Source organism: Kogia breviceps, chromosome 11, assembly GCF_026419965.1.
Source record: "Kogia breviceps isolate mKogBre1 chromosome 11, mKogBre1 haplotype 1, whole genome shotgun sequence".
In the NCBI taxonomy this organism is placed as follows: domain Eukaryota; kingdom Metazoa; phylum Chordata; class Mammalia; order Artiodactyla; family Physeteridae; genus Kogia; species Kogia breviceps.
The window spans coordinates 40,728,364-40,744,436 of NC_081320.1; the positions used below are offsets into that span (position 1 = coordinate 40,728,364).

Sequence of the window (16,073 nt, forward strand, 5' to 3'; positions counted from 1 at the left end):
GGAAGTGGAGATTGATAGTTGATGGAGTGGTGTTTTGTCAGTGAATGAATTGGTGTTGGTGTTGGGAAGGAAGGAACAAACACATTCTTGGCAACTGGAGGAAAGGTGGTAAAGAAGTGTGGGAATAGAGGTGTGAGAGGTAGTGGACAAGGTGCATGGTAGATGTTGAAGCTGCTAGTGAGACATCGTTTTTAAAATGGAGTGGTAATAGGTAAGAAGATGGGATGTGTCCTAGAGGATGAGTCTGGAAAGGGCTGAGAATTTGTGGGGGAGAGAGGCTTGTAGTCTGGAGTAGGATGTTGGCTTTTCAGATTTTAGAAGTATTTCATGATTGTAGGTCTGGGGAAATCTAAACTGCTCTTATGTGATTATAATAACCTTTGTCTTTTCTCCTTTCCTCCTCTGGTCCAGGCTTGGGCAGCTGGCCACAATGGCTGGTATAGATCAGTCAGATTTTCATTTACTAGGTCGTCCCCAGATAAATTCTACTGTTAGTAGTCCCCCTAAAGAAGAAAAGAAGGCACTTGAAGAAGAAAAATCAGAATCAAAGCAGGGTGCCCCAGGACAAATGCAAAATATGCAAGTAAGTGGACAGAACAGCACTTAATGATTCTAAGAGTGATTAGCAAAAAGGAAATGACTAAGTCAGAGAGAAAACAATAATGATCAGTCTCTAATAGTTCACATGCTCGGGAGCTACAAGACTCTGGAGTCCTTTCCAAACCTGAGATTAGTAAATGTGTGCCCATTTCATGATACTGTATTGTTGTAAATAAGAAGACTGGAAGTTCTTTAGAAAATTTATGAGTTAAACCAAACCCTCGTTAATGAAGAAAGAAAACATTAGAGAAAATATTCCAGATTTTAAATTGTATAAATATCTATTCTATTCATATTTTATCTAGGTTTCTATCTGTATACAGTCAGCTTACAATGAAGGAACACTAATGAAGGTACACATACTGATATAATTTTTAAAATAAGTAATCCAGACATAGCTAATAGGTAACATATTATAAGGAATCACCTGGTTATGGGAATGGGAGGGGAAAACCTGTCAGCTTTTCCTCTAGCCTTACGTGGAGCCCCCATCAACCAATCTCAGACTGGTCTTGGGGACTGACAGCTTGAGAACACAGTCTGGTTACAAACTATATACTATTTACATGTGCCTAAGGATAGAAAAGAAGTTAATTTTCTTACAGAATAGGGTTTTATTTTTATTGAGGGAAAGGAAATGGGTAATAACTACCCCAATCACCAAAGTCTGAAAATGTAGCGGACATAGGCTTGGATATAGCTAGGTTAAGCTGAGAATCACTTGGCAAGATACAGTTAGAAAAAAAATGGTACTTAGAAACAAATGACAATGGAGACACGACGACCCAAAACCTATGGGATACAGCAAAAGCAGTTCTAAGAGGGAAGTTTATAGCAATACAATCATACCTTAAGAAACAGGAAGCACCTCGAATAAACAACTTAACTTTGCACCTAAAGCAATTAGAGAAGGAAGAACAAAAAACCCCCAAATTTAGCAGAAGGAAAGAAATCATAAAGATCAGATCAGAAATAAATGAAAAAGAAATGAAGGAAACAATAGCAAAGATCAATAAAACTAAAAGCTGGTTCTTTGAGAAGATAAATAAAATTGATAAACCATTAGCCAGACTCATCAAGAAAAAAAGGGAGAAGACTCAAATCAATAGAATTAGAAATGAAAAAGGAGATGTAACAACTGACTCTGCAGAAATACAAAAGATTATTAGAGATTACTACAAGCAACTCTATGCCAATAAAATGGACAACCTGGAAGAAATGGACAAATTCTTAGAAATGCACAAGCTGCCGAGACTGAACCAGGAAGAAATAGAAAATATGAACAGACCAATCACAAGCACTGAAATTGAAACTGTGATTCGAAATCTTCCAACAAACAAAAGCCCAGGACCAGATGGCTTCACAGGCGAATTCTATCAAACATTTAGAGAAGAGTTAACACCTATCCTTCTCAAACTCTTCCAAAAGATAGCAGAGGGAGGAACACTCCCAAACTCATTCTATGAGGCCACCATCACCCTGATACCAAAACCAGACAAAGACGTCGCAAAGAAAGAAAACTACAGGCCAATATCACTGATGAACATCGATGCAAAAATCCTCAACAAAATACTAGCAAACAGAATCCAACAGCACATTAAAAGGATCATACACCATGATCAAGTGGGGTTTATTCCAGGAATGCAAGGATTCTTCAATATACGCAAATCAATCAACATGATACACCATATCAACAAACTGAAGGAGAAAAACCATATGATCATCTCAATAGATGCAGAGAAAGCTTTTGACAAAATTCAACACCCATTTATGATAAAAACCCTGCAGAAAGTAGGCATAGAGGGAACTTTCCTCAACACAATAAAGGCCATATATGACAAACCCACAGCCAGCATTGTTCTCAATGGTGAAAAACTGAAACCATTTCCACTAAGATCAGGAACAAGACAAGGTTGCCCACTCTCACCACTCTTATTCAACCTAGTTTTGGAACTTCTAGCCACAGCAATCAGAGAAAATAAAGAAATAAAAGGAATCCAAATAGGAAAAGAAGAAGTAAAGCTGTCACTGTTTGCAGATGACATGATACTATACATAGAGAATACTAAGGATGCTACCAGAAAACTACTAGAACTAATCAATGAATTTGGTAAAGTAGCAGGATACAAAATTAATGCACAGAAATCTCTGGCATTCTTATACACTAGTGGTGAAAAATCTGAGAGTGAAATTAAGAAAACACTCCCATTTACCATTGCAACAAAAAGAATCAAATATCTAGGAATAAACCTACCTAAGGAGACAAAAGACTTGTATGCAGAAAACTATAAGACACTGATGAAAGAAATTAAAGATGATACAAATAGGTGGAGAGATATACCATGTTCCTGGATTGGAAGAATCAACATTGTGAAAATGACTCTATTACCCAAAGCAATCTACAGATTCAATGCAATCCCTATCAAATTACCACTGGCATTTTTTACAGAACTAGAACAAAACATTTCACAATTTGTATGGAAACAGAAAAGACCCCGAGTAGCCAAAGCAATCTTGAGAACGAAAAATGGAGCTGGAGGAATCAGGCTCCCTGACTTCAGACTATACTACAAGACTACAGTAATCAAGACAGTATGGTACTGGCACAAAAACAGAAATATAGATCAATGGAACAGGATAGAAAGCCCAGAGATAAACCCACACACATATTGTCACCTTATCTTTGATAAAGGAGGGAAGGATATACAGTGGAGAAAAGACAGCCTCTTCAATAAGTGGTGCTGGGAAAACTGGACAGCTAACTGTAAAAGTATGAAATTAGAACACTCCCTAACACCACACACAAAAATAAACTCAAAATGGGTTAAAGACCTAAATGTAAGGCCAGACACTATCAAACTCTTAGAGGAAAACATAGGCAGAACACTCTATGACATAAATCACAGCAAGATCCTTTTTGACCTATCTCCTAGAGAAATGGAAATAAAATCAAAAATAAACAAATGGGATCTAATGAAACTTAAAAGCTTTTGCACAGCAAAGGAAGCCATAAACAAGACCAAAAGACAACCCTCAGAATGGGAGAAAATGTTTGCAAATGAAGCAACTGACAAAGGATTAATCTCCAGAATTTATAAGCAACTCATGCAGCTCAATAACAAAAAAACAAACAACCCAATCCAAAAATGGGCAGAAGAACTAAATAGACATTTCTCCAAAGAAGATATACAGATTGCCAACAAACACATGAAAGAATGCTCAACATCATTAATCATTAGAGAAATGCAAATCAAAACTACAATGAGATATCATCTCACACCGGCCAGATTGGCCATCATCAAAAACTCTAGAAACAATAAATGCTGGAGAGGGTGTGGAGAAAAGTGAACCCTCTTGCACTGCTGGTGGGAATGTAAATTGATACAGCCACTATGGAGAACAGTATGGAGGTTCCTTAAAAAACTACAAATAAAACTACCATATGACCCCGCAATCCCACTACTAGGCATCTACCCTGAGAAAACCATAATTCAAAAAGAGTCATGTACCAAAATGTTTATTGCAGCTCTATTTACGATAGCCAGGACATGGAAGCAACCTAAGTGTCCATCAACAGATGAATGAATAAAGAAGATGTGGCATATATATACAATGGAATATTACTCAGCCATAAAAAGAAATGAAACTGAGTTATTTGTAATGAGGTGGATAGACCTGGAGTCTGTCATACAGAGTGAAGTAAGTCAGAAGGAGAAAAACAAATACCGTAACTAACACATATATATGGATCTAAGAAAAAAAATGTCATGAAGAGATTAGTGGTAGGACGGGAATAAAACACAGACCTACTAGAACATGGACTTGAGGATACGGGGAGGGGAAGGGTAAGCTGTGACGATGTGAGAGAGTGGCAGGGACATATACACACTACCAAATGTAAATTAGATAGCTAGTGGGAAGCTGCTGCATAGCACAGGGAGTTCACCTCTGTTCTTTGTGACCACCTAGAGGGGTGGGATAGGGAGGGTGGGAGGGAGGGTGATGCAAGAGGGAAGAGATATGGGAACATATGTATATGTATAACTGATTCACTTTTGTAAAGGAGAAACTAACACACTATTGTAAAACAGTTATACTCAAATAAAGATGTTAAAAAAAAAGAAAAAAAATGGCTCTGAAATCTTCTGAATAATCAATTGACTGTGTTAATAATAAGATCACAGAGTAACTTTGAACTCTACTTTTTAATGGTTGGCTTTGTTCATCACTGAATTTTTGTCTTGTCTTTTATCTTTCCCTCCAGTTTCAGAAAATTGCAGGTGATGCTGGGATCCCTTTGCCTCTCGACTCCTTCCATGTCCCAGTCTCTAGTCAGGAGGCCTTAGAAACTTCCAAAGACAACCTGGGGTCCCAGTCCCAGAGCAGCGGCAGGAGTCTTTGGAAGATTTCATTGCTAGAACATGTTCTCCTTCAACAGATGTCAGTTCTGGAACTGGTAGTCAAAGACAAGAAGAGGAATTATCTAGAAATAGCAGGTCTTCTTCAGAGAAAATGAGCAAAGCAGGTGAATATACCAAATAGTACTCTGCTAAGAAACAACCTGGGAAGGACCTGCATTCCTGCTCTGACTCACCTGTAAATCAGAAAAGCAAAGGAATTGGGCAAAATAATTCTTTGCTTAATGAACCAATTAGAAGTGAGTCTTCGAAAAAACACACTTCTGTTAAGAAAGAGAGTAGAATAGTGACTGTTTCATCAAAGACAACTAAAAGTAAACTCAGTCTACTAGAACATTCTGAAAGTGATACTCTTGGATCTGATTGTGAATTTCAAGAAAGCATCCATACTCCATCATGCCTAACACAGGTATAAATCTTTTTTTTTGTTTTGTTTTGTTTTGTTTTTTGCAGTATGCGGGCCTCTCACTGTTGTGGCCTCTCCCGTAGTGGAGCACAGGCTCTGGACGCGCAGGCTCAGTGGCCATGGCTCACGGGACCAGCCACTCCGCGGCATGTGGGATCTTCCCAGACCGGGGCACGAACCCGTGTCCCCTGCATCGGCAGGCGGACTCTCAACCACTGTGCCACCAGGGAAGCCCTAAATCTTTTAAAATTATGTTTTTGCCTTCAAATTTTAATAAATTACTTATGTTTTTATTATAGCATATGGTGTTTTCAATTACTTGACTGGAAGCCATTAGAGAAAGATTTATCTATACATTTTTATTATAATGAAAGTTTTGGTGTATTTTTACTTGTGACAGTTTGCACCATTCATTCAGCTAGTGTTTACTGAGGTCTTCATATGTACAGTACTTTTCTGGGTGCTATTGCTTTCAGCAGTGAACAAAATAAAGCCTGTACTCTCCTGGAACTAGCACTCTGTGGTGGGAGAAAACATAAACAACAAAGCAGGGTAAGGGGTAAAAAGAGATGGGAATAATAAATGGAATAGTTTTACCATTTGGTTAAATGTCAAACTATAATAAATCATATGGCCAGAAGCCATTGACATATTTTAATTCACAATAACCAGAGAGCATCAAACATTTACCAAGGCACTTAACCGCGTTTATGGATTACAGCAACGCTATGAGGTTAGGAACTGTTACCATCCCCATTTTATAGATGAGGAGTCTGAGGAGACATTATGTGAGTTGCCCAGAATTACACAGCTATAAGTAAGTGGTAAGCTGTGAATTGACCCGAACAGATGCTCTTTTTTTTTAAATGTATGGACTTTATTATGTTTCATTTGTTTCTGATTTATGTGATTTTTTTCTTTAAAGATTTTTTTTGATGTCGACCATTTTTAAAGTGTTTATTGCGTTTGTTACAGTATTGCTTCTGTTTTATATTTTGGTTTTTTGACCGCAAGGCATGTGGGATCTTAGCTCCCCGACCAGGGATCGAACCTTAACCACCTCCATTGGAAGGCGAAGTCTTAACCACTGGACCACCAGGGAAGTCCCCCTTATATGATTATTTTTCTGGCAATTTTTTAAATTTTATTTTTTATTGACGTACAGTTGAATTACAGTGTTGTGTTAATTACTGTTGTACAGGAAAGTGACTCAGTTATACATTTATAGACATTCTTCTTCATATTCTTTCCATTATGGTTTATCACAGGATATTGAATATAGTTCCCTGTGCTCTACAGTAGGACCTTTTTGGTTTTTTAAAAAAAAGTGATGCAAGAGGGAAGAGATATGGGAACATATGTATATGTATAACCGATTCAGTTTGTTGTAAAGGAAAAACTAACACACTATTGTAAAACAATTATACTCCAATAAAGATGTTAAAAAAAATAAAAAAATAAAAAATAAAAATACATCCACTTTTAAAAAAATAAATGTTTTTATTTATTTATTTATTTTTGGCTGCATTGGGCCTTCGTTGCTGCACGCAGGCTTTGTCAAGTTGCAGTGCACGGGCTACTCATTGTGGTGGCTTCTCTTGTTGCAGAGCACGGGCTCTAGGTGCATGGACTTCAGTAGTTGTGGCATCGGGCTTAGTTGCTCTCTGGCATGTGGGATCTTCCCAGATCAGGGCTCAAACCCGTGTCCCCTGCATTGGCAGGCGTGTTCTTAACCAGTGCGCCACCAGGGAAGTCCCATGTAGGACCTTTTTGTTTATCCATCCTATATATACACCAGTTTGCATCTGCTAATCCCAAACTCCCAATCCAAATCTCTCCCACCCCTTCCCCCTTGGCAACCACCAGTCTGTTCTCTATGTCCTTGGTTATATTTCCGTTTCACAGATAGGCAGAACCCAGGTTCTTAATTACTTTGTTATCCTGTTTCCTTGTTAAGAGAGGAAGGGTTTAAGGAAGGCAACGAGAGAGAAGCCAGTGAGCAGTGAGCACTAGAAGTGCAAAAGAGTGGGGCCATCAGAAAGCACACCTGTCTCCTTCCCCCATCTGAGCAGAATTTTTAAACGGCAGAGTACGTAAGAGTATGTGATGACACATCTCTGGATTAAATTATGTCTCCCTGGTAAAACATGCACAGATAAGTCTTTAGTTCAGTCAGACTGAAAGGTGAGATCAGAGAAAAGCTGGAGTGTCAGATTTCTTCTAAAAGGTCCTGCCTGATTGTTACTAAGAAGACTACTAGAGTACTAGTTAGTTCATTAGTCATGGATTGAGTGTTAGAGGAGTGAGACAATGAGCAAGATGTAGCGTTGGCCCTTCAGCAGTGGAGTGAGAGGAGAAGACACAGGATGATGTCTCATCCTGCATGTGACATGCTGTGACGGAAATATTCAGGGCGTTTAGTCAGTGCTTGTGGAAGAAAAGGCGAGCTGTGAGGCAAAGAAAAGTCACCGAAAGAGGCAGTCCCTAAGCTAAGTCTTAAAGAACTCGTGAAAAACTGGTGAGTCAGCCGGTGAAGGGCAAGGATACTCAAGCCAGAGAGGACAGCAGAAGTCCAGAGCCGTGAGTGTGCGAGGGGTGTGTTACGGAGCCACAGGCACAGGCTCTGGAGGATCAGTGCAGTGTCACCAGGCAGTGGCAAGTGCCCCTGAAGGAGGCAGCGAGGAGGAGGAGAGCGGGTCTTAACCATCCATGTGCATGGAGCTGGTTCCTCAGAAAATAGCTAAGAATGGAAAGGACAAGTTCAGGTAGCATTTTAGACCCCTGATGTCAGTATGGATGAGGAATTTGAAGAAGGCTGGAGACAATTACGCCCTACTCTTCTGAGGAGCAGCGTTTTTTACTTTCGAGTGGGACTTTCATGCTGCCACCTCCTCTCCTGTCCCTACTGAAAGGTTTATAGGCCGGCAGAAGGGAGAACCTGGCTTAAGTAATCAGGTTTCTTTACTGTACAGCTTCTCGGGGCTGCTGTAGGCTAATGTTCATTCTGGATCGTCACAGCAGGTGTATGGTACACAGCCATCCTCAAAGCTATTTGACCGTAGAGTCCTTTTTTAATAGAAGTATCTAACAACTGGTTCCACCAAACAGCAATTTGGTAACTTCTAGACCAGGTAATAGAAAGAGGAAAGGGGTCTGAAGTAAGGTATAGATGAAGGGAGGAAATAAGTTCTAATTGTATTTAGGAAATGACAAGCAAGACTTGATCTTGGGAAGTAAGGAAGAAGTAGGAGGCAGAGGCTGAACCCCCATCTGTGTGACAAAGGTTGGGTGGTGGTATCATTGAGTTTGGAAATAGGGGATAAAGAACCGAATTGGGGAAAAGACTTTACTTCTGGACATGTAGAATTTTAAAGCACCTGTAGAATTCAGGAGACAAACTGGTAGATAACTGGACATGCACGTGAAGACATGGAAAGATAAAAATTTGAATGTCATCAGCACTTAGCAGTCATTAAACTCATGAAAATGGATGACATTTCAGAGAATTGTGAGTACTGACAACGTTTAAGTAATAAGCAGAGAAAGAATTCTGGGAAGGAGAGAGGTGATAGAGTTTCAAGGAGGAGGAAGTAGATGACAGTGTCATCCTTCAGAGAATGTAAGTGTCCATTGGATTTGGGCAGTTAGGCCCCCACGGACCTTAGAGCAGTTCAATGAAGTGGTGGACAAGGAAGCCAGATGGCAATAAATTGAGGGTGTAGGGCTGCCTGTGGGGGCCAGGAGGGGCTTCCCACTGTGAGGACAGTGGGAATAGGCTACTCTGAAGGAGTTTGGATGAAAAGAGAAAATAATTAGCAAAAGAGAATTTTTTAGAATGAGAAGGACTTATATTTTATATATTGAAATGAAGGAACCGATAAAGGAGATCCTGAAGATGTAGATAATAATTTAGAGAATTGGGGAAACATGGACATATGAATAAGAAAAAAACCTTGCACAGTATATAAAAAATCACTTGTATCCTTTGAGTTGGATGGATACTGGTAAGTTTGGGAGGAAATAAAGGTAAGAAGAGATAGAAGTTAAATGAGTTTATACTGATAGCCTCAGTTTTCTTTGACACAGATTTTTCAGAGACACATATATACACATACATAATTACAGTTTTAAAATTCTTTCATAGTTACATGTTTTATTAATCACATCTGAGAAAAGTCATTGATTTTCATTTTGTACAGCATTATCTTGTAAGGACAAAATACAGTGACAACTTCCAAGCTTTTGCATATCAGAGCTGAAACTGAAAGTATCTCCATAATTGAAAGCATCTCCATAATTGAATTTTCACTTCTTATTTGTAATAAGTTTATCCTTAGGAGGATACTTCATAGTGTTTGATCACAGATGAGTCTGAGCGTTGCTATCACTCAATAATGCTAAGCATCTGTCAGGTTCTCTCCTATACTATATATTAATTTTTCCTCCGTTAAGCAAATATTTATTGGCGGCCTGTGGGAATAAGATACACCTAAGTCCACTTTCCTTGGTATATTCACAAAAACCTCTGAAACTAAATTTCCAAGTCAGGCCATACTAAGGCCTGGCATAATAAGTTTTCATTGTTAACAGTTTTTTTTGTGTGTGTGCTTTTTTTTTTTTTTTGAAGCAAGGATAAGACACTGTCTTAACTCAGTAGTTGTCCATTGATTAATTAATCAAAGAAGACATTGAAGAAGCATGGTATATTGAATATCCTTTCCACAGAATAGGTAATGGGCCATCCTGAAACTCTGGTGAGATGCTTATCATTTTCAGATTTTGGAGTGGCAGAGAAAACCCCATTAAACCTTGAATTATCACTAGAGACATGAATTCAGCCAAATGAAAACAGTGCTTCTGCCTACCGAGGTTGTCAATTTCCATCTTAACAAAAGTGAACATTTCTCCTTTAGATTAAAATCAAGAAAATCCCCTCTGTCCAGGATGCAATAATTGGGTGCAAGAAAGAGGAAAATTTAAGGTATTCCCTCTTTATACCTGAACAGTGAATTCATTCTGATATCAAATATTTGTTATGATTCTGCTATGACCAGGTGCTTTTTGTGTTTACAGATCAAGTTGCTGTTCATTCTTGGTAAGTAAGAAAAATCCATGTTTTACTACTCTGAATAGTAACTTTATATATTATATATATATATATTTAAAATAAATATATATATCATATATAATATATATTCCACCTATTCAACAAAATTGTAATTTTCATCATCTCTTATGAAAGATGAACTGTATTTACTCTTTGGAAAGGGCTTATAGAGAATTAAAGTCTCCATATACTTTCTATATAAGACCATGGAAATCAAATTCTCAACTGGGAGCAAACTTAGGTTTTGCTATGAAGGTTTATGCTTGCCTGGCCTTACAGTGGTAGGCCAGGAAGTCAAGGTGGAGTTTGTTTCCTCTAAGTTACTTTCATTGATTCCACCCTGAAAAAATTTGGAAGGAATATTTTCTGAAATTATCTCAGTAACACTTTAAAAATGCTTCAGGGTATGGGGAACATAACCGTTAAAATGTTCAAGCAACTCTTGTTGATTTAGGTGTAATTGATCAGGAGCAATACAGGAAAGAGCTGGGGACAAAAGACAAAAGAGGCCCGAGGCTATTTCATGTATTGTTTGTGGCTTATTGAACAAAACAGAGTCTCATACACTCAGGCAGCCGATGTCCCCTACTGTTCTCTCCTTTTTGTAGAAATAAAAGAGGGCTAGTTTCTCAACAGCAGCATTCTATCCTTACGTGGGTACACAGTGATATTCTAATGGTCTCTGGAGCAGCAGGTTCTCTGTAACTTAGTCTTTCATGGCCAAGGACTATAATCATTATATCGATTTATATTTAGCATCTCAAAATTGAAAGCATTCCATGGACAACAAAATAGGAAATGATTTCATGAAGTGTTTTAGTATGGATAAAATAATAAACTATAAAAATAGAAATCATCAGTAAAGCTTTTTCTTTCCGGAGAACTGTATTCAGAAATTAATGTAAGCATCTAAGGTGCGCATGTGTGTTTTTTCACCCATGATCATGTTTGTGTGTGTGTGCGTGTGCGTGTGCATTCCACGGCTACAGGAGACATGCAAAATAATATCAGAGTTGCTACTATATGAAGTACTGGTTTCTCCCAAGAACTGTGTGCTCGCAGGGTTCGTTCCGGAAGGTGAGTGCCCTACCACCACATCGCAGTCATATTTCATCACCTTCGGCAGGAATAATTTACACTTTCACCTTACATGCAGGCGTATTAAATTAGTATTACTCATCAGAACTTGCTTATTAATAAAACAAGCTGAATTAGCCACTGCAGAATCATATATGGAAATTCAATGACAATTTTACATTTTTAATACAGGCTCAGAAATATTACTTCAGAGCAGGTGGTACAGAAAACTGTGGTCAAATTTGACATTCATTAATAATTGAAGTGTGGAACATGACAGGTGAAAATTGATATTGATTTCTTTCCTCTAATATTTGGAAGAGTTCTAAAGGATAAATAAAATGAGATAACAAGACATATCAAGTCTCATTGATTTCTTTGATCACCTCCTCCCCACATATCACTCCTTCGCCTACCATGTTTTGAATAATTCAATACCCATAGTCTTTCCAGGTCAGTGCATTATAAAACACACTCAAGCTGGGTTTCAATCATATTAGACTGAAAGCTGAACTTTTTTTGAAGGATTATTTAAAACCAAATGCGTCTTGAGCCCAACAGCCTTTGAAACCAAACAATCCGGGGAGTTCAGTAAGGAATTGTCAACACTGTGGAGAACTTTTGGATTCAGAAAATTCAGTAATCCTATTTGATGTATGTTAACCGTATCAATATTAACAACCTTCTGCTTGATTTCAGCACTGATTTGAGAGCTGAGTTACTACAGCTCTTGTATTTTAACTAGTTGTTAAAGCACCGAGAGAGTTGGTCTTGGGTTGAACTTGACCTGCCTCTGGGAATGCTCTCTGTTCTATCCATCTTGAAAAGCTTTATTCAAGTGCATTTCTCTGCCTTCCTTCTTCTCATCTGCACCCCTTGGGAAAACAAAAGATGCTCAAATATAGATGTGAACACTGCAGATGCTCTGTTTGGCAATGGTGTCTCTTAGCTTCCCAATAAAAAATTATATTGCTGACCACCCATTTGACTGAAAAGTGACTCATTTTACTGACACATATCTGGATTAAGATGCCAAAAGAAATATGTCATTTTCCTTTTTAATTTTAAGTTATAGCTTTGTGTTGCAACACTCCTTGTTCAAAAGTCAGATCATGAAGGTTCCTTCCTATGACCTCCAAATAATTAATCAAAATGTTCTTCAATAGGCTATATAAAAAGCAAGCAGAATATTCCTAATTCTCAATCTTTCTCTTGAGTCATATAGTTCTTGTAATTTCAAGGAAGAGAAACGCAAATGGAAAGTGTTACAATAGCCAAGCATACCAGCACTGTTATCTAACCATTCAGCAATTTTCTCTGCCAAGTCACTCTGAACCTTAGACTACTGAGAATGTCTTTTTAATTAATTTTTAAGGTTCTCCTCTTTTGAGTTAAAAAATGGTCACAATTTTATAAGTAAAATTAAAGAAAAAACACAAAATAGACCATCTGAGATATTTCCACTAGGCATTATATATATATAAACATATATATACATAATTTTAATATATACATATATAAATACACTGGGATAAATCTCCATATTCTGTGTCAGTCAGACATAGGTCCATTTTCTTAGGAATAGGGAAATCCTTTCACAGTGGAAGTGAGGAAATTGGCTGGACCATCCTTCTTGACTATAATTCCATGAAGCCGCCATTTAAGGTGGTCTGGATCTTGGTTCCTTCTAGCAATCTACTACTCCAACAGTGTGTAGTTCATCAAATTCAGGTCTTTCTGAAGCCAGGCTAGAAATACAAAGTGAAGTGAAGGACTAAGGTAACTGACCAAAAAGGAGGAAATGAAGAGGAGCAAAACAATTTCCCAATTTCATTTTTTTCCATATTCTCTGTTCTTTACAAGGGAAAAAATATTTGGGTGGGTCTGAGTTCCTTTCATTCTTAGCCATTGTTGGTTCAAAGTCTGAGAAAAAGAAACAAAAAGGTAAAAACGAAAATATGGAATTCCATTAGCTCTCTTGCATGCAATAACACAACTTAAAAGGCCTTCCAAAATGATGGGATAAACTTTTTAAAATATAGCCCAATCTTTTCAATCTAAACAAGTAAACACTAAAAATATATTTTAGAAATCCAGCAAACACACTAACCACAGTCAAAGCAAAGGAAGGCGTATGGCTTACCAAATGATAGTGGCTGTCTACAAAGAGAGAGAAAGAGAATACTCCAAAATTCTATCTGACCTGGCAGAGCTCAGCACAGCTACTATTCTTCTTTCCTAAAATCAAGGCATAAAGAAATTGAATAAAACTTGCCAAAATGTCACCTGCTGCCTCCAAAAGCAGATTAAAGTAGGGAGTGTCCAGAAATCAGGATGAAGAAAACTACGTAGAGAAGCCCCTTCTCCTATCAGTGGACCACCAGGGATTATCTGGGTAATAAAATGATAATAGGCCTTTTTGTCAGCTTCTTTTTATAATTTATACATTTAAATTTCAGTAAACATTTAAAAAATATCCAACCAGAATGACAGGCATTTCCAGAAGTATCAGTTTTTTTAATCCTCACCCTTTTACAAATGTGAAAACTGAGGCTCAGTATAGCTGTCAAGGAATTTTCCTAAATCACTGAAGCTGTAAATTTGGGACCTAAGTCTAAATCAGTTTCTCATTTTATCTTGGCTAACTTCTTAAAAATCTGTTTAGGGACATGGGGAGGGGGAAGGGTAATCTGGGACGAAGTGAGAGAGTGGCATGGACATATACACACTACCAAATGTAAAATAGATAGCTAGTGGGAAGAAGCCAAATAGCACAGGGAGATCAGCTCAGGGCTTTGTGACCACCTAGAGGGGTGGGATAGGGAGGGTGGGAGGGAGATGCAAAAAGGAGGGGATATGGGGATATATATATATACACGTATAGCTGATGCACTGTTATACAGCAGAAACTAACACAACATTGTAAAGCAATTATACTCCAATAAAGATGTTTAAAAATATATATATGAAAGCTATACTATGAAATACATACAGTGATAATATATCTCAGAGGTGGAATTATGGCTGCTTTTTAATCTATTTTTGGATTATTTGATTACATGATTTGTCTATAAAGAATATGAATCTCTTGTGTAATAAAATTTACTCAAAACCAAAACCAAACCAAAACAAAACAATTCTGTTTAGGAAGAGAGGATAGCATGAAGGTTTGAGCATAGAAATCATCTAGAAATCACTGAAGATACTGGGCCTGTAGTGCAGTTTCATTTGTAGTGGGTTTGGCTTACATTCTTATATTAGGTTTTTTTCTATACAACTATCAAAGAAGGAGAAAAAAGTTGGGTAATATTTGCATTTGCAACTAATCAAAGCAGAATTGCTTCTAGCTTTAACAAAAAGATCGTTTTGTGATCTCAGATTAACATCTTTATTCTTAAATGGAGTTTAAATAACATTATTGGCTAAGATTATTTGCAATAAACAAGACTGTTTACTGTTTACCACCTAGCAGATGACTATTTGTAAGTCTCACTGAGTATGCTAAAAGCTTATACTGAGCTCTCATTTTACCAGAGTGAATTTAAATTAACTTCAGCAGCCAGAATTAATGAAACCGGGTAAATGATGCAAAGATATTCCACAGGGTATTCTGTTTTAATTAGAGATAGAAAATGTGAGTCACTAGAGGTTTTTAAAAATGTTGCATTCTATTACTTTCTCATATTTTTTTTTTTTTTTTTTTTTTTTTTGTTTTTGTGGTACGCGGGCCTCTCACTGTTGTGGCCTCTCCCGTTGTGGAGCACAGGCTCCGGACGCACAGGCTCAGCGGCCATGGCTCACGGGCCCAGCCGCTCCGCGGCATGTGGGATCTTCCCGGACCGGGGCACGAACCCGTGTCCCCTGCATCGGCAGGCGGATTCTCAACCACTGCGCCACCAGGGAAGCCCTACTTTCTCATATTTTAAGTCTAGGAATATAGATGAAAACTAAAAAATGTTAGCCACCTTAGTTCAGTTTTTTTTTTTTTTTTTTTTTTTTTGCGGTACGCGGGCCTGTCACTGTCGTGGCCTCTCCCGTCGCGGAGCACAGGCTCCGGACGCGCAGGCTCAACGGCCCAGCTGCTCCGCGGCACGTGAGATCCCCCCGGACTGGGGCACGAACCCGCATCCCCGCCTCGGCAGGCGGACTCTCAACCACTGCGCCACCAGGGAAGCCCAGTTCAGTTTTTAATGTATATCAGCTCTGAATTTATATTGAGTGAGTAGTAAGGAGTCTGAATGAAGAACATAATCTGGAGGCATTCAGGTACAAGTCATAAATTTTATTAGAAGTTGAGTATCTGTTAATTAGCAGGCAGCTATATAACTTAACTATAGAGCCACTACAATTCAAACATTGTAGCATTACTACATGAATGAACACATATACAAATTAAACAGAAAAGAATATCCACATATAGTTCTAAGTATGTTTGGGAAGTTTGATTGTGATAAAGTCGTTATAA

General features: G+C 38.1%; 1 pseudogene; it reads left to right on the forward strand.

Annotated features, from left to right (window-relative positions):
• LOC131765179 (centrosomal protein of 78 kDa-like) overlaps positions 1–5,433 on the forward strand; it is a 93,324-nt pseudogene extending 87,891 nt beyond the window's left edge.
• Positions 5,434–16,073: the final 10,640 nt, after the last annotated feature.